This window comes from Takifugu flavidus, chromosome 22, assembly GCF_003711565.1.
Source record: "Takifugu flavidus isolate HTHZ2018 chromosome 22, ASM371156v2, whole genome shotgun sequence".
NCBI lineage: Eukaryota > Metazoa > Chordata > Actinopteri > Tetraodontiformes > Tetraodontidae > Takifugu > Takifugu flavidus.
Window position 1 is genome coordinate 1,931,550 of NC_079541.1, and position 25,385 is coordinate 1,956,934.

The 25,385-nt window shown below is 49.4% G+C and overlaps 1 long non-coding RNA gene across 1 annotated transcript in view; it reads right to left on the reverse strand.

Annotated features, from left to right (window-relative positions):
* Positions 1–25,385, reverse strand: part of LOC130519053 (uncharacterized) — a 63,025-nt gene that overhangs the window by 36,902 nt on the left and 738 nt on the right. The window lies entirely within an intron of this gene.

A 25,385-nucleotide genomic window follows, 5' to 3' on the forward strand; every position in this document is an offset into this window, starting at 1 on the left:
CGCCGCCGTCCCGGATCCCCTCGCCTGGTAATGTCTCGGCCCCAGAGTTGCGTCAAGGTCGTTTTGAACCCCCCCCCCACCCACAAACCTGATACACCCCTGCTGCAGAGGAAGACCATAAATATGCCTTGTTGCAATGATGAAGCTGGAATAAAGAATCCCTGGGGGGGGGGGGGGGAGTGAGAGGAGAATATTTCTTCACCCTGTAATGGAGCCGTCACCGCTCACTTTTCAGCAGCATCAAGGGGCAGATGGTCATTGTTGCGGCGTCCGCAATTACCATGGACAACAGGGCGGCAAGAGGCGGTCACCCACGCTGTCAGAGATGATCCGCCCATAAATCCCAGCCACTGTTTAATAGGCTCGTCACTCCGGAAGAATGGGGGGGGACAATGCCCAGGGTTGATTTTTATCTCCCGCTGAGCTTCTGCCAGATTATTGCTAAATAGGCATCAGCTTGTGGGGCTAATGCGCGGCGCACGCGGCGGGGAAGGCGTCCGAGGCTCCGGTCCGGACCCACACGTCGCTTCCAATCTCCCGCCTCTCCTCGTTTCGCCATTAATTAGAGCGGCAATTAAAAGAAAAGGGCGAAAACAAGCGCTCATCAGGCTTGATGCGTGGTAATCAACCATCAGCAAAGGCCCGAGACGGGCGGTTCTGTCGAGCCCAAAACACGCACAAGAAACACGCTGGAGGATTTAGCTCAGAACAGCACTTAGTGGCTAAAAGTCCCTTTGAAGTCAGCTCGCAAATGACGCCTTTGAAGACAGGATGGAGGGAATCTGCTGTTGCACACATCGAATCTGGAGTCACGCTCGACTGAGGCGTCAACATCACGTCACGTATCCGCTCGTGACGGCGCCGTTTCAGAAACACGCCCGATTTTTAGGCCTTATTAGCACAGCTGAGGGCTCTGGAGTGCTTACTTACTAGTAATCAGCTAAAAAACAAGCTTCCCGAGCGGAGCTAACTCAACCGAGGCCGCACAAATGAGGCAGAAAGCCGTCAGTTTGGAAAAAGTGCAGGGAAGAATACGGATCGGGCATCGGCTTTTATCCCCGGCTCCACAGAAATAGCCTCCCTCCCTCCCCCCCTCCCCCCCTCCCCCCCTCCCTCGCTCCTCCCTCTGCGGGGCGAGCTGGGAGACGGTGATGCTTTCAAAGGTCATTTGAACTGTTTCTCTTATCTGGGAGTTTTCTTCGCTGCGATTGTGAGCGCAACACAGAAACTTCCGCCTCGGGCGCTGGCTTTGTGTTACCTAACCGGCCGGCGAGAGCGGCCGTTTTAACAATAAAGCCGACTTTATGCGGGAAGCAAAGGCCCGTGTGCTGGTTGTTGATTGTCTTCCGATAAGCAGTCAGTAAAAGCCCATAAACAAGACGACAAACGACCTCATGAATAAACAATGCAGACCCCCCCTGGTGGTCGAGCACGGTCCTGCAGCCGGGGGACGTCGAGCTGGTATTTTGCGATGACTTGCCCTTTTCACTTCTGCAGTCGTCTCTGCGAACACTAACAAGCACCCCCCCCCCCCCACACACACACACACACACACACACACACACAACATCGATGTGGGTTCACTTAATAAATAAGTAAAACATGATTTTATACCCCTGCTGCGTGGACCACGGCGTCCGTGCTCCAGCATTTGCCTGCTATTATGACAAACAAGGGCTGAGTATTACCCATGGTGCACTGGGGCTGGCAGTCATTACGCCAACTTCCTGTTTCTGCCTCGTGCTCAGTGTAATTCACAAAACACCTGTTCCAGGCGCCTCAGGCTTTGGCAAAGAATGATGTGAAAATTAATATTTATAAAGAGGAACTGCTTCCCACTCATTAGCGGCACCGTTAGCAGCAGAGGGGGGGGGGGCAGAAAAAGGGACAAAACGGGCGGTGGCCACGGTTACCATGGGACCGCGGTCCCAACATGGACTGTGGGTCCTGGAAATCTGCGTCTTCACCTCGAATTGTTGACATTACATAACTAATTTATTAATAATCCTGACGCTGCCCTCGAACGCAGCACGGAGCCACACCGGGCCTGGGCTGAACTGGGCTGAACTGGGCTGCTCCACCTCCCACCAGTCGGGCAACTGGTCGCGACTCCGAACTGGTATCCCCCCCCCCCCCTCCTCCTCTTCAGTGGTGGGATCCAGGACAGGAAGCTCTTCCTACTATTGTGGTTGGAAAATCTTTCAACTCCAAGTTGTACTTTATGAGCTTTAATGAGGATTCTGGGTGAACCTGAGCTGGTTTTTGTTCTTCCTCAGACATTGTTACATCCCAAACAGGTTCGCCTGCCTATTGTTTGGAGAGCATTCCTTGGAGCCTCGTTATATTTGAAATGGATTTCAGGATAATGGAAACACACTAACAGTTTTACAGCTGTTGCCTGTCACAGACGCTCATCGACTGTGCGAAGAGTCACGTGTGAAAAGATGCATTTTCTGTATAAATATCCGCGTGTGCACCTGCTCGCTGTCCTCCTCCCCCCCCCGGAGTGAAATATCGCTCTCCAAAATGATGTTTACAGCACATAAATTAGGTTGGTAGTTCAGAATCCTCCTGGTTTATGCCATGATACGGAAGCATGGCTCTCTCCTCAACATCCTCTCTGCTCTCATTGATTTTGGGTCCTAGTGCCACCAAGTGGCCGCGGTCCCGTCTCGGCGTGCGTCGGACCGTTGCTCCGTTAAAGGATTCAATACACCTCTTAATACGCCGACGGCAGGTGGGGCAGCTGTTGGCCGCGCTTCATCTATATCGCAGGTTACACGTGTACGTCTGTCACTCAGCTCAAAATTACTTTTGGAGAGGGTGACAGATGTGTTCCTGATTGGGAGGAGCTGCTGGATCGAAGAGCGCTCCCTCTCGCTCCGTCTCTGGGGACGGCGAGCGCCGAGTGATATACGAGGCATCCAGAGAGAGAGGAGAAGGACCTGCCATTCCCCGTCAAGGGGGGGGGCGACCAGAGGGGAGAGGTTACGCACATCCAAATGCCACCCGGTGCAGTTCGCTACCTCGCTCTGGCCCCGAGCGCGAGCAACGCCTTATGAAAAATGGCCCCCATTACGAGCTTGACCCCAGCTGATCTGAGCTGTTGGCCCCCACATCTTATAGGCGTGACCCCCCCATTGCAGTGTCCCGACCTTTTAACCCGCCGTGCACACTTACACGCGCGCTCTCGTGTTGAAAACACGCCAAGGTCTCCTTTTGAGTTCCCAGGGGCCCATTTCGATTAATAAGGGCGACTCGCTGGCTGCAGAGAGGTCGGCCCATTTTCTTAATTAGCATCAAGCGCTAACCGCTACCGCTAAACCTGACGTGACGTTCCAGTCAGAACTTTACCAGAATTACCAGACAGAAGAATTAAAGTTAAACTCATCAAGTAAATCAAAAAGGTTGTGTGTATTTTACCAAAATAGCATTTAGCAATAACACAAGTCAATTGAACAAAATGAGGATTTTTATACAAACATCAACAGTTAAACTTCAATTCCATTTTCTAGCTATTTCAACACTATTCTATATTTATTTCCTCTAATTATGTGATGATTTTATCCTTACATATAAAATCAATTTAAACATTAATAAACATTTACGGTCCTGAACATGTGAGTTCACGTCCGGAACCAATGTGACCCAATATTTGATTATTCTTTAACATATAGTAGAAAACACGGTCGCGTCGTTTTCGCTCTGGAACGTCACATGACTAGTTAGCAAGTTAGCGGCGGTTCCTGCTGGCTCAGCACACAATCAGCGGCCCTAATTAAACCTGATCTCTTCGCCTCTCTTTCCTCTTCTGTATTTATTTTTTATGTGCGGTGGAGGAAAAGACGGTCGCCGTTGTAGCGCTCGTAACAATTATGCTGTCAGTGCTGCCGAGCGTGGTTAATGACGTGACCTTTGACCCCGCAGTTACAGTCAGGATCCCCTCGCTCTGGGGGCCAGAGGTCGCTAACACTCACCTCTGACATCTGTAAACAAAAATAGAGCACGTAGACGGTTGACATCACATGTGAAGCCACTTCCTGTTAACCGCATTTCTGTGCTAACTAAACGTGATTAGCAGATTACTCCTGACAATTAGAAAATGGGGGAGGGGAAGGAATGAAATATCCGTTTCTTGTGCCTGTTACATCCAACATTCAGTAGCCTAGCAACCACCAATCAAATGTATTCAAGTTTTTAACAGGCGCTGTTCCACCGGGAATAGCAGACGGACGTCATCTTCGCCGCTAAAGAACGCATCGCTGACGAGGACACGGGGAAATAACTGATTACCCACGGACGCGTAACGAGGTTATTTTCTCCATGGCGACAGCCATGGTGAAACAGGAAGTGGCCACAGAAGTAATTTGTCACCCAAAAAATTCCAGTTTCGGCGTCAGCGGACACGATTTTATGCCTGGATTTCTCCCTCGGATCGGCCGCCTGGAGCCGCCGAGCGCTGGTTTTATCGTCTCCGGATTCATCCGCGGCGTTACGCCGGCAACGCCGAGACAGAAAGGTCAACACGGTTGTTTTCATGATGTACTGCTGCACCTTGTTCCATCAAACGTCCTGCGTTCATTAGCCCAACACACAGTTGACCAAGCGGTTTGATTTCACTCCAACAGACCAGAAACCTTTCATCACTTTATTTCCACTTCATAACACCTGGACAGGTGAGAGGTATAGCGTTAGCGTGATATGCTAACGAACTGTGACTAACATGGCCATGACCTGACGCTGTTTCCACGGAAACGGGCCCTCTGATTAAAGTGAGCAACCAGCTTTCACCCGCTTCACTATATGGTGAAATTCAGGTTACTGTCATCACTTCCTGTCTCATCGTGCAGGGAGAGACGGCTCGACGCAGATCTTCCAACGAGGCGAAGAGCTAAATGTTGTTGATGAAGCCGACGATTTAAAGCTTCCCTCACGCTTCCGTCCTCGACATTCATCATCACTTCGGCGAGTTAATGGGATTGTTTGACCTTGGCTTCCAGGACGGTCGTTGATTCCAGAAAGGAGGCAAAAAGGCCCCCTCATAACTTTAAACCGCTCGATTCAGTGGCGTGATGCGTAAAAAAACACCATATGGATACATAAACAAGGTCAAAGAGAGCATTTCCTTCCCGTGGATCAGGCTAATTGATGGAATTGTTTACAATAACTACACTAAACACTGACGAGAGTTGGAAAAGTGCTAAAGTAGCGCGAGCTAGCCAGGGACTGGTGGCAACGCCCCATAACTCTGTTTGAGTACGAACACATAAAGGACGAAGCGGAAGAGGGCGTGTTTTAAAGGGCGTTCACGTGAAGCAGCAACGCAACGCTGTGATGGAACTCGCCTGTTGCTCACCTTCAAAGCAAGAACACAGCTAATAACAGAAAACCAACCTGTCCAACAGCAGCGGTGGTTCTTCCCGATCCCGATCCCCAGCCTCGGGGTCCCCGACCGGCCTCGATAACAACCCTCTTGTCTCTGGCTGTTACCTCGTTATCACAGCCGGCTAGCCTGTCCCGAACGCCCTTCCTCCGCCTCCTGCGGTTTTTAATACACCACCTGCCTCCAGACGACCATCTTGCATCTCATTACAACTTCGGATAACAACTCCCCCCGCCGGCATTCTTTGGAGACAGCTAACAACACACAAAGTTTCTCAGATGGCCGAGTTAACGATGAATCGACCGCTAATCCCGAGATATCGGTGAGAGAGGAAAAGAAAGGCGCCCCCTGGTGGCGGGTTTCGGAATAAACAATCCCACAAACTCTGACAGCTACGGGATTCCTCACTGACGCCCCCTGCTGCTCTTTTCTATTCAAGCCTCGATTTCCTTGACACAGATCTTAATTGGGATGTAAAGGAGACCGGGAACGTGGGCGGGAACAAGCGCGCCAAATGAGGACGGAAATTAAAATCAGCACTTTCAAACATCGATGAAGTCTGGACCAATCACAGCAGCTGACATGTGTCAAACTCCGCTAACGCGTTTCCGCCTGACATCATTATTTCTATTCCGGAGCCGAAGCAGATGTGCCGTCTCGTTAAATGTCAGTCTCGCTTGTTTTTTCCCAACGTCACTTTCTCTCGTTAAGGTAAAAAACAAAAGTAACAATAACACAAATATATGTAATGACATCTAGTTTTTTTTAGACTTGTTCTAAAACACGACGTTCCTAATGTTGCACACCTGCGTCTGCCACAAACCACACGCTGACTTAATTACCGTTGTATTTTTAAACAGGAAACTTTTTGAAAAAAAAGGTTTACATTTTAAAATTTGGCTTACGCCGATTAGTTTAAAACTCTCGGGCTGTTTTATTCATCGTAAACGTGGACGTTAAAGATGTTTCTCCATTTGATTTCAGTCAAAGTGATTCCGCCAAGCTAATATTTAATCTCAAACAGTTCTCACTTTCCAAAGAGGTTGCGGGATAATCATTTTTTCCCCTTTTTGCTAATAATACGAATAAAGGTGGCCGGGATCCTTTACAACCGACATAAAAACCTCTGAAGATTGTGCTATAAAGCCGCAATTACACGGAAGGTCGGCATTACAAAGTGTTAATCTCCAAAAACACTTTCTCTGGGCTCCATTTCATTCCTGACATTTTCCATAAGAAGCCCTTTAAAGTTGGAATTCACAGCTTTTTCTCCTCCACGCTGTGACATCATATAAATAAAATAGCAGAAAGGAGCAATCGTTGATCTGCCGATTATTTTTAGTTTGTTTTTTTACAGAGAAAAATGTTGTGGTTTCAAAATAATGTGCTCCCGTCATCAGTTACACCCAAGGAAAGAAACCAAAGAAGACCCTTAAAGTTCACCAGAAACACCTGACTATCGACCATTGAGCAGTAGCTTGCTCGTAACAGGAGGAAACCTTGAGCAGAACCAAGCTCCTGCTGATGGCTGGTGGGGAAAGGAGGAGAAAGGGAGATAAGCCGGGAGAGGAGAGGAACACACACATATCAGGAGCTTCAGAGAACATGATTCGCCCTTCCTTTGAACAGGAAGAAACCCTGAGCAGGACCGAGCTCAGACTGGGGACCAGACCAGGTAAAGGAGGATATTATTGTGCTCTAATGACAGTTAGCAGTGGGTGTGTTGGGGGTCAAAGGGGATTTTACAGTCCCATTTTGTGATGCTAACATGGCATAAATTCAAAACTTTTTAAAAGTTTCACATCCCGGTGCAAAGTTTTCTAGGCGACCTTTTTGAAAGAAAAAGAAACAAAAGAAGAGGAGAAACTTTGGTTTGCTGCTCTGCAGAGACAGGATTTCTGTTTTGTTCTAGGTCATTCTTAAAAGGTGGCCAAGAGAGAAATGAAATCCCTTTCCTCCTACATCATCGCTCCCTGGCCTTGAGGAAGATAACGCTGTTCATCTTCGCGCATCATCTTCCTGCTACATCACATTTTTCTTCATCGCCGCCATGGGCATCGGCCTGCCCACAGACCCAGAGAATAAACTTTAGCTGTTTCTTTCCTGCTGAGGGGGACAGGATTTACTGGAGATGTACTCTGTGAAACCACTTCATTTACTCCGCTCTCAATTTGACCAGGACGTGTGACTCCTGAAGAGAAATGGCCCCTCGCCGGCAGATCCTTGACCCCCATCCGGGGGCGTAACCTGAGACGGGCTCTGTCACCATCAGCGACGGTCAACAATATGTGGCGTTCCAGGGAGGAGTCGAGCAGATGTGAAGGGAGAAGAGAGGAGCGGGAAGTGTTGAATGGAAAAGTATGAATATTCCGGTTCTACCCTGCTCATTAGAGATGGCAGCTCCCTCCTCTGGGGGACGGTGCTGCTCCTGTTTGTTTCCAGACGGATTATTTGCATGATGTATTCCTTGGTTTAATATGCAGTGATGGGCTAAAGATGACGCTCCTGCAGGCTGACAATGAGGCCGAGGTGGACGCGGAGATCAAAGGCCGCCTTCCTTCAGGCCCAAATTGGTCACCAGTCCTCAGGCGCTGATGCTCAATTGCGCCTGGTTAGCTCAGAATGCTACATGGTGTTCCCTGGATCCATTCTGCGTGGTGAGCATGGCAGCTTAACCTCCCAGAGCTAGATGGGCACGAGCTTTGTGCTGAATCCTGCTGACAGTATCATCATTAGTGTGCGAAATAAAGAATGAAACACCGTCCGTCCAGCAAAACCAGCCGATCTCTGAGCATCCTGCGCTGCAGATGTGGTCCAGGCGCCTCCTGCGGTGCTACACAAATGTAGCGTGATCCAAAAATGGAACGATTTCTCCATATTTTTCCAGGTTTTGTTTCCTGAAGAAAAACCTGTTCTGTATAAAATGATGCGTTCGTGGCCTCGGGAGGTCCCGTTGTTTTGTAACTCGCAGTTACGACGCTAACGCTCATGTCTGAAACATGCTAACGCGCCGGTGGTCGATGTCCAACACACATTGGATCACTTCCTGCATGTGGCCACGCTGCTTGTTTCTGAATAGTTAGCGTGTTCCTCATTAGCACTGTGACAAGATCCACCCAGAGTTCTTCACAGATCAGAGTCTATTATGAAATCCTCAAATCTCAACGTCTCCTTGGTAGCGGACGCCTGATTAAGCTTCACACGAGTGCGATTCCTTCCCACCGTGACATCTACCTTTCCTCGCCTCCTCCTCATCGCTCTCCACTCCACCCCCCCCCGTCGCTGCGCAGGAGAGCTGAAACGGAGGCAACCCCCCGCGGTGCGCCAGCTATCTATAGACTTTACCAAATCCACAAACCTTCTGTTTATCTGCATCTCAAAAAGGGGGCAGGAAACGCACGCTTGAGTTGTGTACAAGGAACATGTCGGGGTTTCACTTTATCAATAATTAACGTTTCAAAAATAGAGATGATGTGAGGAGAATGGTGAGAAAATAGGGCGCGAGAGGAAAACCCGGCAATGACCCAATGAGATCAGTGATAAAATAAACTTAAGGTTGTTTCAACGCTAATGGTAACGTAGGAGCTCCTTTTGAAGTGGGGGCAAAACATTCGCCTGATTCATCGTTGTCAGGTTCATTAGCATACTGGTGTTAGCATTCAGCTCAAAGCAGTCCTGCAGCTAAATATTAACACACTAGCATGCTGCTACAAGCATGCATCAGCCTTCTGTGATGTATTAACGTGGTGGAATGGAACGCCGAGGTAGGTATTCAGAACGCCCTGTTCCTTTAATGCCAATGTAGCAAAGCACGCAGCTCCGGGGGATATTAGTGCCTAGCAAAGGAGCCCGGCGGCTGTTTGAAGAGTCACTATGCACTGCTGCTCTTTTCCTTGAAGCCACTGCACATTAAACGCACCTGACATGTGGCTGACTCTCCATTATCCCACACTGATCACTCCCCTGCACACTCAGGGAGGCCTCGCTGAAGCCGACGGGTCAAAGCCGCTCGTCCACGTCGCCGCCTCAATCTTCCGCTCCCTTCTAAACTCTGTCACTTGGGCTCTGGGGAACCTGCAGCTGTCGATGGCCTCGCTAAACAGGCTATTAGGATGCGTTCGGGTACAACAAGGACAGCTTGTAACGTCTCTGCAATCACAAAGGCAGCTTTAGCTCCAGTGTGAGATGACTGGGTGGCATCTAAAATTGCTGCTCTGTTGTTTTTGGTTGGTTTATTTATGAATCTGAGGATTTTTCGAGGTCCTATTTGAACGATAAGGCCTTGAAGACCAACTGAAAATGAAAATCCGGGCTAATGAATTCGCGTCCGCTCGGCCAGAACGACACGCGCGAGCGGGGAAACGTCTCGATCCAGGAGGCTCCTGGAGAGTTTAACCAAGCAAGGCAGACACGGCTAAAGACTCTGAAGAGCGGCGGCCGTGGCGCCACGCCGCGCTCGCAGTATCCAATCCAAAATTGAATTTTCTGCTCTGTCGCGCGTTGCTTGTCGAGATGGAAACCGGGCGGGCGGGGCGGGCGGGGCGGGGGGGGTCCAATTCTTTGAATCTCTTAACCTTTACGGCTTGTTGCGGTATCAAGCCCCGCGGACAAGATCGGACGCTGACACGTTTGTCGAGAGATGACAAATTAGCTGTCCTTCCAGATGCCTGATTGCCTGACCTTTATTCACTAAGTGGTGGAGGTGGCGGGCTGGGGGGGGGGGGGGGGGGGGGGGGGGTGACAGCGGTAAATGGTGCTGGTGTCAATGAGAAGGCCCACGCACAATTCACCTTGTCCCTTAGATTTCATGTCTCACTGGGGATTTGCACCAAAATAGCCTCGATAAAGTGAAATGTTGTTTCGATTGGATGGAAACGCTCAGAATTATCAGTCGGAAGACGAACCTTGACTGTCGTTCGGTGGAGCTGCCCGAGGTTGATGTCCTTGTTAATGACCGAGGACAGAAGCCGATGGAGACGCAGAGCAGCACCGTTCTGCTGCAGCTGCCAGGGCGAAGCTGCGTGAGGACGCGTGTGACGGAGCCTCCAGCGGGGCCGCTCTGACCGGGGCCGCTCTGACCGGGGCGGACACACCTCCGGCCACAGCTCGGTGCTGGTACCAGGAGCAGCCTTCCCACACCACAGGCTGCTTCAGTGCTCCAGGGTGTGTCATCATCTCCTGGACCAGGGAGGTATGGATGCAATTGACCAAAATGCCGATTCTCCAGACAAGAATCCGCCTCTGGAACGCCGTCACGTCGACCATTGTTGGGTCACACTGACGGCTGTCCGGGTCCATCTCAGTCTGGGGGGAGATCCATCAGGAGGACCTTGTGGGGAGGCAGGACTGAGCTACATTCTGAGTCGTCTTGAGGGATTTAACAGATGTTGGTCTAACCTATCGTCTCATTTTGGAATGGAAGGTCCCTCTCTTTCTCTCTCTTACTCTCACACACACACACACACACACCCACACACACTACATCAGTTTTTATCTGCTGTGTGCTCATCCAATGCCATTTCTGTCTGATAGCTGCAACTGACAGAATCACTCTCCAGGTGCATCAGAGTGTATCATAATGTCTGCCTGTAGACGCACACGCACACACACACACACACACACACACACACTCAAACACACATTTATGCATTTGTGCTTCTATCTTTGTGAGGACTTCATTGACAGCATGCCGTCCTCCACCCCTCACCACGACACCCAGACCCAAACTCTAACCCTCTGACCTGAACCCTGATCTGTTTCCATCCTGGACCCTTAAAAACGTACGCGAACCTTTGGAATTGTGAGGACCAGCCGGCGTTATTGGAGCGATATACAAGAGCACACACAGCCGTTGCTTTTATGTGATACCAGCCTGCGTTAGCGTTAGCATTAACCGGCAGGTCGCGGCACAAACCTCAGGTTTACGTAAGCGTGCGTGTGTGTAAGCACAAACCAAATGTGACGCAGGCACAGGGGAATATCAGGAAAATGTCAGAGAGGCGGAAAAACAACTCAGCCATAATTCTAATGAAGCAGTCAGGCAAACAAACTGTTTATGCTTTATTTTCCAGCCGTCCAGCCTGGGTGGAGACAAATGTCAAAGTTCCAACGCTCATTTGTGATCAATTTGTCATGTCGCTGTATAAACAGGAAGCAGGCCTCAGTCATAAAGTCAAGGTGACTTAGAGGTCAGAGCAGAGACATGATGTTTATACTTGATGCATGCATTTTATTTAGAGCCGTTTAACAGGCGACCCGTAACCTGGACCCATCCCTCCTCTCACTGGAGCCCTCAGGTTCCTCCATAAACTGAAGCACGCATCCTAATTGAGTTGCAGGACGCCGTCTCCATGGGGAACAGGACATTAAGCTCCTCAGCACGGGAATGCTGGGGAAAGTAAATCACTTTTAATTAGAAGGAACCTTAAGATTAGATCTGGCCTTTCCTCCCCTGTCATTTGCATAGCTCCGCTAAATAGGACCCAGTCACTGGTGGCTGATAAGTGGGATTTGGAGATGGGGGGTGGGGGGTGGGGGGGCTACTGGAGTGAAAACGGGTTATCGTCCACTTCCAGGCGAAGAATCTTCTGTTTATCAGATAATCGGCGGTTCAGCCTTGAGGTCCTCTCCAGAACAACCCAACTTCAGCCGTATTTGCCAGGATTTCTCACGCGTTGGAATCTGGGAAAACTAAAGTCCTGCCAAAGCTCCGACAACCTGCCGCTACGATTACGCACTTCCGAACCATTTTAAAGTCGCCTGCATATTTCATTTAATTAAAAACTGCTTAATGAATATGAGCAGATTATTATTTTTAATTAAACGAGTGTGTGTAAACAGAATGTTTCCCACTGACAACATTAATTTTGCTGGCACACATTACAGCGCCTCATCTTTGTGAACATGTGGCTGTAATTCCACCCCCGTCCAGCTGGCGGTGTGTGCACACTCCTGACCTAAGATTGAACGCCAACGCTGCTTTCAAACATATTAAACATAAATGCCTCTGAAAATAATCAAGCTGCTCCCTGTTTCACTTTAAAAGTATCGCACGGATTTTTTACCCTTCAAAATAAAAGCGTAGAAACCAAAAATCGGGCCTGTAGACTTCTGTTGATAAGGGCTTAACAACAACACTCATTTTATATTTGAGTTTTTAATCTCCTCTCTGGGGCAGCAACACCGGCGACAACAGGCCCCGCCTCCTCGCTCCTCTTCATCACATGGCGAATGCCCCCCCCGGGACTTTTTCCGCGTTTGATCTGCAGGAACGTTTCAAACGGGCCGACAGCCGCAGGGCTACGCGGTTTAACCTGCGGCCCTTCTGATGTGGACCAGGCTGACGGTGGAGGGGGGGGGGCAGAGGTGAGCGACTGAACCCCCGCTGAGGGACACGCGTCCCGGTCCCCTTTCATTCAGCGGCGACAGTCCATCTGTCAGCGCTCTGCAGCTCCGCGGGGGGATCGATGTCTGCTGAGGTGGCCAAAGCAGACGCTATCTGCATGGCCATTAGCATGAGGCCCACGGAGCGCCCGCGCACCAGCCCCCCCCCCCGGTGTCACCTGCACCGGCAGGTGCGCCGTCGATAGATTGATAAGACAACCCAGACGTGCGGGCGAAAGCCCGTCACTGGACGAGTGATTAGAGCTCCTCTGGGATCAACTCTAACAGTCCCGCAGCGGGCGAGCGGCGCGTCCGTAGACAGCAGATGCAAATGACGCCCGAGCGCACGTGCGCACCGCGCACGGGGAGCGTGGACACGTTACAAGGATGGATGGTCGGCCTGCGAAGGACGGCAGGACAGCATAATAACAGCCAGATGAGACATTAATCCTTCTTGTGGGGCTCGCTGATGTTCGCAGCATTATGGTCGCCGCTAACATTTTTCATGTCGCCGTGGCGTGAAGGGGGCGGAGGTGTCATGGCCGCCAGGCGCCACGCTAAATCACAGCGATGCGCCCGGCGTGTTGCGTCTTCATTATCGCCCAGCGTCGGCGGCCATCTTTGGGAATATTCTCATAATTGCTGCTTTAGCATCCAAGAGCACGATGCATCATATTCAGTGTTTCTTTCTCAAATAAATTGTGGGAATGTCACACAAAACAAGCTCTGAATGAATAAAAATACAGCCAACTCTTCTTCTTTGGTTTTTCTTCCAGGATATGAGCGATTCTCTTCCTCTAGGACTGAATAAACTGATGCTTATCACTAATGACGGGCTCTGCTACAAGCTATGCTAACTGTGTGTCATGATATATAACTCCCGCCCATATAGGATGGGAACATTCCAACCCAAAGGAGAACCAGACTCCCCACGCAGGGGAACAGAAAAACACGTGAGAGAAGAAGAACGAGGATTTATCAAGCTAACCGAATTAGCGTTACAGCCATAATTCAATAAATAGAGAAGAGAAAAACTCCTTCTGTAAACTTTTCCAACACCTGAACAAACCTACGGGACCTGAACGCTGCCACGGGCGACAATACCTCGGAACAATTCTTTTATTTGATTTTCTGGGCCAATCCTGCCAGCTGAGTTAATAAAAAAAAACAACAAGCGAGCGCTCAATATCATCAGTACAAACGACCTTTACGGGGCGCAGAGTACACTGACGTATTTCCAGGCGCTAATTAGCAGCGCCGCTCCCACTCTACTGTGACCTCCGGTCTCAAGGAAAGACGCACAGTCTTTTAGCGACATCAGCATATAGTGCACGGACGAAGCCACCTGTGTGCGCACGGCAGAGTCAACAACAAACAGGTGCACAAGGCTCCGAACAGAGGTCACATGGTGCCGCTACAGTGTGGCGTTCCATAAAAGTCGGCTCTTAAGCCATTGACGCACGTTTGCTTCAGTTTGTGCATCCGAGCCGCTGCGTCTATGAAAAATGCTACGACGCACGTGCACAGGCGTGGAGATTATGCCCCAGTAAGCACGCTAACAATGTGGTCAAGGACGAGCGGAATAATGAATTGATTGTCCTCTGAGAGTGTCATAATGAATGTGAATCACACGGCGCCGTGTGTTTTTAGCAATCAATAGCTTTATGACTTTCCCCCCGCCATTCCAGTGATTGATTATATTCATTTTCTATTAGAGAACGCTAAGATCAATTTTGAGAATTTTCTATAGTCATATAATGCAAACATCTTGTTAAAAAAATGAAAGCCCTCGCGCTTCGGATGAGACAAAAAGGCAATTTTGAAAATAAATTTTCCACAAAGTTGTCAATATTCCTGAAGTGTGGCACATGCGGCGCCTGGCCGCGGCGCTGCATTAAGCTTTCATGAAAGTGAAAGTTAATTAGATATGATGACTGAACTCCCGGGATCGTAATTAGCCGAACTGCGTGACTGCTCTCCTGTAATTAAATGTCATTTTCCCTTAGTTCAATGAGCCTGAAAAAAAAGGAAGAGGTGGAAAGGGAAAAAGGAGACGAGTTCAGAAAATATCGGTTCTGGCAAGTTTACCTGTCCCTGATTCTGGACCTGAGAAGATAAAAAACGAGGTTCAAGCTAGCTGTTCACGCCGGGCATGACGACCCCGCCCAGATCTCCACATTTCTCCCCGTTGAGACAGCCAGTCCAGCAGAGGACACGACGGGACAGTTTGTCACATTTAGTGGGAGACAAGTCAAACCTCCAGGAAGGAAACTATTGACGGACGTCAGAGGACGCGCCAGAAGGACGATCCCGATGACAGAAGCGTCTGCGGCTACTGCAGACGCTCGCTCTCAATCTCCAGCATGTGGGACATCGTTGCCTCCCTCACACCTCCGGATTTTGTACCCTGACCTTGGGAAAAGATGACAATTCTCTCACAAGTTACTCGTCCTAAATGATGAATCGATGACTTCCTGCTGTTGATTCTGCATCTACTAATTCAGGGTTACTTCCTGTTGTGCAACAGGAAGTTAACAGGCAACAAGCACTGATATAGGAACCATCACAATGACACAAGGTCTCACAGCTAACGTAGCAGCTGAGGTGATTTTGCCACGATGTTGGATTTAGCCTCTGCAAATAAAGACATTTAGCCGCCTCCTGCAGCAGAAACACCCCAAAGCGCAGTGAAACGAGTCCTTTTCTCGCTCTTCTGTTCCCAGCGAACGGTGGAAAGGTTCTTTATTTTGACCCTGCTATGTGGGCAGACGGGCGTTAAAATCAACGAGCTGCTTTAGCGGTAGCGGTCTGCTAATGGGGTTAGTCAAAAGCGCGATAATCGCTACGCGGCCACGGTCTTGTGAACTTCCTGAGTACATACTTGGGCTCCGTCCTATCAGGTAAGTACTTTCTACCAATGCTGCAACAGCTGTTCTACATACAGTAAATGTGACACACAAAACTATGTCAATAATAGCGCCACCTACATCTCCACAGGGGATAGCCGCCGTACCCTCAAGCGCAACATGTTCCTCTCATCATATGCTGCCATAACTGAGTCAGCTGAGGCGAAATTGCCCTAAATTTGCTCCCCCAATGAGCATTTCAATATAATAATGTGATTTCTTTGATTGCCTTTCTTCTGGATGTGTCGGCCGTGTCTCGGGGGACACGCGTGCACGATGGCGGGTGGTGGATCTCGCTGATAGGAACACCCACAGGCTATGTTCTCGATAACAATTATTCATTTTAGTGTCTCCATACAGTCCGCTCTGTCTGATGAGATATCGCTGACAGTGGCGGAGACGGTGTGAGCACTGAACCTAATTACCTCTGCCCAACCCACAGAAAACCATCGCTGTGAATGTGATAAGGCTAACGCACCCGACTGGGGAAACCAATAAGGTTTCCCCGCGGCGCTTTGAATTAGAAAAATGACAGGTTAACCCCCCCCACCCGTGTGTCTCCTCACTCCTCCGACTCAGGTAGACGCCACCATGTAAAAGAGGGATTTTAATCGGTGTTTTCTACGTTTCTGTTCTGCCGGGCCGCGTTTATTCTGATTCAACAGCTTGTACATAAATAGAAATCGCGTTCAAACGTTTCAGTGTCGCTCGTCAAGACTGCGAAACAAAGAAAAAAACGATGCACCAAAAGTCAAATTTAAGGGCCACGACGCTGCGCAGCGAGTACTAAAGATCAATCGTGTGGATATTACCCCTGAAGGGGGTTTTAAAGTGGGCGGTTTTATGACGATCTATGCTACATAATCACCATAAACTCCTGAATTCGTAGGAAAACAACCCAAACCCTCACCAAGTGTCGCTACCGCGCCTCCCTGCTGTTCCTACATGAACAACAGTTGTCTTTTCTGACCTTTCCTCCTCACCGATGCCTTCCGCGGTGGCGTCTGTCCTCCGGCTTCCTTCCTGCCTGCCCGTCTGGCTGCCCGAGGGCACTTAAAGTGTCTCCTACTAATTCCACCTGAGCCCTTAATTACCTCATTAATTTAGGCTGACAGGGTAGGTTAAAACCCCTCCGTGATCCCCAGGCTCTGTACATGGACATTAGCCGCTGAACAGGAGGCCATAACCCGGTCCCCTTTTCTGAGACCCTTGAGTGTTTAACAAGGTTTACGCCTAATCCTCAACTTTATCTTTATGGATATTAGCCTTTTTTCTCCTCAAAAGTAGCTTAATTGGCTTACAGTCCAGCCAACATCATCTCCAGCCAGCTTAGCTACAGTGTAAAGATGTTCCTGGAAGTAGGTTTTTGGTAGCAAAGCTTCTCCAACATGGAACTCCAGTTAAGTCGTCCCAATAGGTTCCATGGAGACAGTCGGTGAAGGACAGAGCTGGGAGCTTCCTGGAGATGGGGTCTGGACAGCAGAGTAATAAGAGGAGCCTTGACAGGAGGTTTATATTGGTCTGGCTAGATGGCACTGAGGAGGAAGGAGAGCCATCACACATGTCCAGCCTTGACTGAAGATGGGATAAAGGAGCGAATGGGGGAGGCGGACAGAGATAGAGAGCAGACACAGAGGAAGAGATAATGAAGGAGAGCAGGATGGGGTGAAAGGAGGGACTGCTGAGAGGAAGATTGATGGCCGATTCCTTCTCATTTTTTCCCCTTTTTTTTTGGTCAACTCTCCAGACGATGGCGTCCTCCAGGAGTCTCCACTCGTACCACAGAGAAGAGAAATGAGCAGGTGGCTGAAGGAGGGGTGCAGTGATTATGGTTAAGGCAGGTAGGAGAAAGGGCCTAGCAGGAAGGTTCTGGCCTCTGCACGTTCCCCTCCTGCGTTCGCTTGACTGAAGACAACTGGGGCAACGTTCCCGATGGAAGCCCAAGAGGACCGAATCAAAAATTTCCCCCTTATGTGACCCAGATTGGAAAGGAAGAGCAAAATCCGATCGGGCTCACTTTCATGTGTTTGAAACTCAAAGATCGCATGTTTTTCAAACGCGACCTCATCGTATTGGAATTCAATGTCACCTTGACGTCACTCTGGGTTCCATTTGTCATAATTATGTGCGGGGAGGAAACCCCGGGTGGCGCCTGACAACAACAAACATGGAGGACGAGCGGCGGGGAGGGAGGGACAAGGAGGGTTTAGACCTCATGAACACTTGGAGGAAACAAGGATACAAGCTAAACACACAATTATCTGCCCCACTGCAGGATGGTCACATTTAAAAATGACATCACAACTCGGAAAAAAGGGGAACATTGTGTAAATTGTGTGTCTCTGTGAGTATGTTTTTGTAGTTAACAGCAGTTAATTGAATATCATGCATATTACTAGCAAAGTGAGGACATTTTTGGAAAGTGAGGAGCAGTTTAAGACCTGGTTTTAAGGTTGAGGTTAAAGTTGGGTTTAGGCTGGGCTCAGGGGGTCAAGCCTGCTGGATTTTTGTGTGTTTATACAGCGAATTAAGTCTTATTGGCGCACTACTGGGTTGTGTTTGTGGGGGGTTCTGTGAGCACACACTTCACTTCACACTCCTGGAGTGTAATCGCATGTGTACCCAAAGACGCTGTTGCTGCATCAAGATTTCATGGCCGGGCGCTAGAGGGAGTGGCTGCGAGCGCCTCACGACGGAACCCTTTTGTTAGCGACAATTGGAAGCGTTTTTGTTGCACGTGTCTTTGGAGCCCGGGGCAACGAAAGCTGCAGCGAAGCCAACGCGGCGTAAAAACCGCGGGACGCCGGATGCGACTCCCTCTCTTTGTTCGGCTCCGCCGGGCTTTTGCGTGAGAGCGAGCGATACACTTCAAGCGCGGATGACGGGGATCCGTTAGCGCTCGCTGCTGTGTCGGTTCGCTGAATTAGCATGCTCCGACACCTTGCTCCACCCTCGCTGGAAAACACCGCGTGGATAAATGTGGTTTGGGAGACGAGCGAAGGGGGTTTGGACTGTTTACATCCATTAAATCACGCAGTAATTCTGGGATAAATATTGCCGTGGAGGCAATAATTAAATCACTTAACAGCTGGATTTTCAATAAAAACTCTTCAGGAATCAAAGTCGTTATCAGACACAACATTAGCTACAACTTTGCAATAGCTCGCGCAAACGAGACCCGCAGCTTTGTTTCAGACGCTCCCTCGACGCCAAATGCCCAGAGGCGCCGCAATAAATGGAAAAGGATGATAAGGGATATGAAAACTTTTCCTATAACAACTTTCCTCAACTGGGCCAGAACTAAGGCTGAGCAATAAATCAAACCAATTTCACAAATAACTTAATAAGAGTCAGAGCAGCCACGTGAGAGCAGAGACGCGTCCCTCCCGTATCTGCGGGCCTAAAACACACAAACACACTCGGCGTTTTACGGGTCGATGGACCCGGGATGGAGGCGCGGGGCCGAGGCGAGAGGCGTCACGTCTGTGGGATTGGCCAGATATCACTGGTCTGTGAAGGGGGGAGAAAGAGATATCCAGTACAGGTGGGGCGAACGTGGAGGGGGAGGTGGGGGAGGTCTGAGCTACGTCCTTGCTGATAAGTGAGTTTTCACTTGCCATCTACCCCCCACCCCCCCACCCGTCCTCCCCAGCTGTAATAAGAGTTGACACCTATTTGTGACATATGACTGTATCTCTGATTGCCCGGGGCTTGATAGCATCCCGGAGCCTGGGCTCAGCCTGCGATGGAGGGATAGCAAGCCTGAGTGATGGAGAAATGGAGGGTTTGTGGCTCAAATACACCGGTCAGTGCAATATCATATCTGTAGGAGATATGGAGGCTATCAGCGAGGGGGGGGGGGGGGGGGGGGGGGGGGGGGAGAGGAGGGGGGAACCAGAAAGATTGGGATGTGTGCAGTTCATTTATGGCCTGTTTTTAGATGAGTAGACGGACGGTGGCTAGCCCGAGGCTAGCCGATGCTAGTGTTTAACACGGAACACGTCTCCAGGTTGTTCCCACCATCACATCACCCATCAACTCTGAGGTTCAGAGGGTGTCGGGACCCAAAGGAGCCATTGGAGGTTGGGGTGGATGCCCAGGGATCCCGTGGAGAGACGTTCTACGGCTCCAGGTGTGTTCATGGGGACGCTCAATTGTGCTGTAGAACAAAACAAACTCACTTTTCTTTAAATCTTCGGAGGAATCCGAGTGAATTTAGGTGTGGTCAAATATTACCCAGAGCCAAAGTTTTATTTTTTCCAAGTTTAGGCCATCAAAACAGTCGGAGTCAGGACCTGAGTGTTGGAGAAGTGGAAAACTGGGGAACTGGATCCTAAAACCAATAATCTTCTGCGTGTATGTTTTCTAAAGGATTCCTTGTTTGCCTTCACTAGCGAGTAAAACCTTTTTCCCAGTGATCTGAGTGACAGAAGCAGTTTCACCTGAAATTTGTCCAGGCTCAGAGCAGAGCCACCACATCATTCATCGATCCTCAGTCAGTCGTTCAACAGAATGAAATGAAATTCATTCTCCTTTTGTGGTTATTAGTTCCAAAGTTTGAACAAGGGGCAGACCACTCCACATACCAGAGAGGGACGTCTCCTTCAAACGAAGGGTTTTCAAAAACGAAGGCTAACGACACATTTTCTGCAGCTACTCCACCAGGGATGTTTAATTTTCTCAATGTTCGCCACTTCGGCGTTGCACGCTGTCGACAGTCGGCCGCCAAAACGCTCTGGTCTTCGTGGTCATGAGACCTTGGTGGGAGGTCTTTGTACTCGCCCAACCCCTCAAACGAGCCTTTATCAGACTGCCAAGCACCTACTGCTCGTCCTAATGAGATGTGCGGCGGTGCGGCCGCCATACTCGCACGCCACGCCCCTCCGGCGTCGCCAAGTCACCCTGTTATTCCAGGATCCAAACTTTTAGGTGCCCGTAGTTTCAGTTGATGTTCGGTCGTGCGGCCAATCGACTGTTCGCCGCGCGGAGGTGTGACGGCGCGTTTCACAGATCGATGGCGTCTCCTCTGCCTGATGAAGCGCTCCGTGCTCCTGCCGAGTGTGAGCCGCATCCAATATCCCTCCTTAAGAAGCTCCCAGCAGTTCGGCATAAAAAAGCACCACTGCTGTATTTGGCTGTTGCTTTAAAATAAAGGAGGCAGAGTTGGGAGGTTTTTAGGTATGAGGACCATGAGAGACAAAGTCCTGAGTCTGGGGGGGGCAGGTAAGAGGGGTCAGACTCCTGGTGACCTTCAACAGCAACCTCTTCTCTTTCAGGTTCCATCTAAAGTGTGTTTCAAACACTCAATCGTTCCAGGCACCGTCCGGTCGCTTGTACGGGAACTCTGGTGCGTCTGCTGACAGTGGGAATGCAAAGAGACTATCCGGGTCTCCAAGTGCACTGAAGTGAACCAAGTCCAGGAAGTGAGCCAAATCCAGGAAGTGAGCCAAATCCAGGAAGTGAGCCAAATCCAGGAAGTGATGTGTCACAGATATGGAGTCCTGAGCAAGTCTCTGATGGTCCAGATTAGCTGAACTTTCTATAGTAGGGGAAATCTGAGGTGACACTGGAGAACTTTATCTCATGAAGTACCTCCCATTACTGCCCTACTGGGGGTGGGGGGGGGAGGGGCAGACGGGGAGAGAAGGGACGAAAAAAGAAAAAGTGAAAAGTCTCCTCATCATTTTCCATTCATCACCTCTCTTCCATCTTGCCCTCCAGATCACAGACAATATTCAGTTAATCAGATTTATGATTTATCCCATTTAAATTCAGTCGACTTTCTCAAACGCCACGATTGGGGGGGGGGCGAGGGAGGAGGGCAGCGGAGCAATTTCTAATCTCCTGATGACTGACACCTCCTGCGGGTGACCTCCATTTGACTGAATAAAGATTGGCTCTTTGTGTTTCCCACCGTCCCGTTTGTAATGAGCAGAAATTACTGAGTGTCCAAAACTCAACAGTCGCAAAGCAGCTTTTCCCCGATGCCACTTCTGAGAAAGGCAAAGCTTTGTTCTGCCCCCCCCCCCACCCCCCCGCAGAGGACGATAATGGACAAACCACCTCACGCTAATAAGTCATTAAGAAATGTGAGAGCGAAGAGTTCTCCTGAGCTCTCATCGGTTTGGTCCGAGTCTGGTGGCAGAACCCACTTCAAAACATGGATTTTTCCCCCATATTTGCACACACACACACACACACACACACACACACACACGCACGCACACACACACACACACACACACACACGCACGCACGCACGCACACACACTCACACACACACACACACACACACACACACACACACACACACACACACACACACACCACACACACACACACACAGATCGTTTGGAGAGGCCACCTGCTCTCCAAAAGAGAAGGATTTGTTTTTAAAATCCTTTCAAAACCCACTGAAGCCTTCGGCTTTCTGGGGTGTTAAAAACAGGAAATAGGTTGGAAAGATACAGAAACACGTCGGCTATAAGACACGGGATGATGAGTTTGCGTTGGCCGCGCGCGTGAGATTTCAAATGTTTCATTTTCAGAAATGGAATATTTAAAGAATCGATACTTAGCAGTAAGATATGCATGAATTTACTGAGGCTGGTGGGTGGAAAATGTTCCCAGAACAGACCAAAAGAACAAATTCAAACTGGAATAATTACGAAATATGTTTTATCCCCGAAGGTGTGGACGGGCTGCTGAGTGCGTCCAAACACACACACACACACACACACACACACACACACACACACACACACACACACACACACACACACACACACACACTCGTGGCTGGTCCCCATACATCTACTGTATACGGCTCTGCTGGTCCACTAGTTAATGTGTTGTTTGTTTCAGGGCCTTAATAATTATCTTAATCATCAATGAATAATTAAGGTCAGGAAGTTCCTCGCGACTGCAAAGGATGATGGGATATATTGGGTAATTAGGGAGCATCGGTTATTTTCACTCAGCATTATGGGATACATTGAGTACAGCGGTTCTCACTACGCTCTAGTTAGTGCACTAAATAGGAAATAGGGAGTGAGTTTCGACACAGCTGGTGTACGGAGGCTGGGTTATCGCCATGGTTACAAGTGGATATTCCGCAAACAATTCCACATGAGTCTGCAGGAAACAGGAAGTGGTATTCCATAAAGTCGTTTGGGCTCAGTGAGGTGGAATTTATGGAGACATTAACGGAGCGGCGTTTGTTCCAGGGACGTCTCTCTCGTGTCTCCCAGCTCGCCGCCAAGGCCCCGCCCACCGTTTCTCAACGCTCCTCGTCATAATTCACCAGCTGTGACCAACAGCTTTATTGATTAGACTCGTTAAATGCCAACTAAAAGTTAATTCACTTTAAGTTCTCCCGGATTGAACCACTTATTCCGCTCAAACAAGCGACGCCGTCCAACCAAGTGGACGTCTCCGTCTGTCTGAGGGATCGGGAAGGTGGAGAGAAGGCACGAAAAAGGCCAAAGCTACGCGGCGTCGGGGGAAATGCCACCGACAACATGGCGGCCGTGAGGCGGAGGGGAGGCGGCGAGCCGTCGATCCGGCTCAGAGAGACGTGGGCAGTAAAGAGGAAAGGAAATCATGGGCCGGAAAAATGTCAGCGTTGTTAAAACAAGCTCGGAATACTCTTAATAATGTCTCCCTGTTGTTGTCGTCGAACATGTCGCGTACGAGCATTCAGGGAACGCCGGTCGATGCGTCGAGCCCGACGCTGCGTGCACTCCTCCTCCTCGCCGGTCGGGAAACGGGTTACGATTCACCTCTTCGTTTATAAGGTGACTCGCGCGCGTTTGCAAATATTGTGCCCTTGAGCTTCAAACGCCGATCCATAAATTTCCCTGTAATCGTGTTTTCCCTGCTCGCCGGGGCCGCGGTGAGGGGGTGGAGCCTAAACCGCGGCGCGCTAGCGCGAAGCTGTAAAGACGTCTCTTTATGCGCGGCGGGGGAGGTTAGCGGATATGATCAAATCACATCCCATGTTACTTTATTTCCCAGAATAGATGCGCTCCGAAACACACACACACACACACATGCACACACACACACACGTGCACGTGCGCATCTGTCCTATCACTTGTGGATCTATGGCTCTGGCTGATGAAATGGACAAGCTGTTAACGGGACGTCTCCGTGTAAGCGTGACATTTACCCTCCGCTCATATATGTTTGCTCAACGTGCTCCAGAGCCTTGATAGGTCTGAAGGGGGGGGGGGGCGGGCGACCCCCCCGGAGTGAGTCCCTGTGGTGGAAATACGACCTCTGACCCCTCCGGTGTGGGTTGATTTTTAATCTACCACACCACACCCCTCCCCTGGAGCGCTGTAAACACACAGACTATTGTTTTAATCTGAATTTAGGCTTTTTTAGGCACACAATGGGACGAGCCTTCTGTGGGAATATCGAGAGAGGAGGTTTTAGTTCTGGTTACTTTGTACCGGAAATTCAACATTTAGCTTATTGACGCTAGCAAGATTGGACCAAAAAAAACAGACCCTGTAGTCTAGACACGAACTGCTGTTATGTGGGTTCCAGCCAGAGGCATGGACTCAGTAGCTAGTAGCATCAGTCACATCCATCAAGAATTAGCCTACAAGTATGTTCGCAAAGGTTCCTTGAACAAAACAGGGTGACAGCGTGACATCCGTTCAGGTGCCAGGTTCCTGAATGTCAATCACAGCGGGAGTCAATCGGAATCCTGAGCCGCGATTTTTCTGACACAATAATTAAAGCCTTTCCCATTTATGGCGTATCGGCCGGTATTAATGGGTTTCTGTTCGCCACGTATGGGAAAGCGTTGCATGTTTCTGCCCTCATCTGTCACCGAGCTGCGTCACCATGTCGTGGCTTTGGTGTCAACTTTGGTACTAGGAACTAGGTTGTCTCAGTTGCTAGCTGTGTTTTTCTGCTTTTGCTAGCTAGCATAGAATAAGGGATTAGCATTTTTTCTTGATTACAATTATCACTGTACTATTTGTTGAGATATTCAGATTAATTGGCTGGAAAAATGTCACCTTTTGTGCATCCGAAGCTTTTGAGCATCGACGGCATTGCGGCCCGAACGGTGCGTCATTGTAACGCGTCTCCTCTTTAGCTAATTACTGCAATTTGCAAAATGTCACAAGGAAGCAATAACATCCACTGCCTGGACTGCCAGGTGGAGTTTTAATAAAATCCAATTATTAGCTTCCCTTGTGCTGTGCATGGCATTTGTCTGGACAAATCAGTTTGGATCCATATTTGCTCCTGTAATTTCAGATGGAGGGACAAATGCAATCACAGGTACTTTAAAAATATAAATGCACATGGTTTCGTGGTACTTGTAACCACCTCTGTCATGCGTGGAGACCAGTGTTCATCTCTGGGGTTTATAAAATGAAGAATGACCTTTGTGAAGGTCAAAGCTTCACGTCTGAGCATCCCACAGTGCTCAAGTGTTACCTTATTCTAACAGCTGAAGAGCCTATACAGAGGAGCTGGCTGAGAGCTTTAGCTAAAAGTGGAAAATAAACATGTTTATAGGACTTAAATCACTTGTGAAGGTTGAAGGAGAGGTGTGTTCTAAAAGGTTTCAGGCTGGCAGCCTCGTGTTTACCATTAGCTCCATTTAGCTTACATTAGCACCGGATGAAAATGGAGGGAAAATGTGTGGATCACGCAGAAAATATTGATTTTGGCGTGACGGCGGGAAAAAC